Genomic DNA, 1,185 nt, shown 5'->3' with positions numbered 1-1,185 from the left:
TTTGAAAAAGCACTTGCTAACATTTAGGAGTGAATCTGACATTCACTGAAACATTCCATGGTAAAGAATCAATTGCTGCCATTAAAACACATGGACCTGGAAGATTCTATTTCTTCTTTTCTTGTTTCATTGAATGTCAGATTCACTGCTTTATAAACAGACTTTTTTTGCATACCTTTTTGTCTCTTTCTGTCTATGGGGGGGGGGGGTTATAAATCATATTATAATAATGATTATGTAAAAGATGAGAATGATTTTTTTAACCATGAATACTGACATTTTTTTTAACACCCAAGTATGTTCTCTTGTTGATAAACTATATTGTATCGTAATTTCAACAGTTGACTTCAAAAAAAATTTTTTTTTTAAAATGGTTGCATAAGTCATGACAAGATATTCCACTTTAAGTTAATGTAGGTGGCAGGGGCAGCAAACAAACTATTCTACCCATTGCATTTTTTGAACTGCTTGCAAAAAAACACTAATATGAACTCGTCTATCTCTCTTTTCTCTATCTCTTTTTTTCTTATATTATTGTTAAAGGGCCCAGGAAGTTTACCTAGTATGGGTCTCAGAAATTTCTGATGGCAGTCCTGGAGTAACTGAAGTTGGAGTTATCACTACAAGCAAATTTATCACAATGTATTAAATAGTGACGTGCTATTTTTGGGGGAAGTCATTTGTCCACAAATTATATGTAATAATATATGAATAATTTGTGGTATTATATATTAAATGGTATTTGTATCTAAAAATATTGATTCTGCTTTAGGTGCCTTAACAGAACACAAATAGAATAATTTTATCCAAGTGCTAAGAAATGCATTCAATAATAACAAGTGGTTTGTGGTACTCACATCTGTTAAGCTGTAGCTGCTACTTTCAGATTTGGATGTTCTCCAGATCATTGCAAGGTGCTGTCCTACAAAGAAAAGCTTGCAGTCACGCTTTGTTATTTAATAGCTCAATCAGCTAACCTGACCCTGAAGCCGTAAACAACATCTAAAAGGAAATACCTGTACTTTTTTTTATCAGGTACAAAGAATACTCAGAAAACCACTCCTGCTCATTGTTGGTTTCAGCAGTTCTTTTAATGCTTTTGTCCAAAGAATGCTTTCCAGAGTTAAAAGCACAACAATGCATTGTCACACAATTGTTTAGTCCTGGAATCGCTATTAACCACCT

This window comes from Pyxicephalus adspersus, chromosome 2 (genome assembly GCF_032062135.1).
Source record: "Pyxicephalus adspersus chromosome 2, UCB_Pads_2.0, whole genome shotgun sequence".
Classification (NCBI taxonomy): Eukaryota; Metazoa; Chordata; class Amphibia; order Anura; family Pyxicephalidae; genus Pyxicephalus; species Pyxicephalus adspersus.
This window is presented reverse-complemented; position numbering follows the sequence as displayed.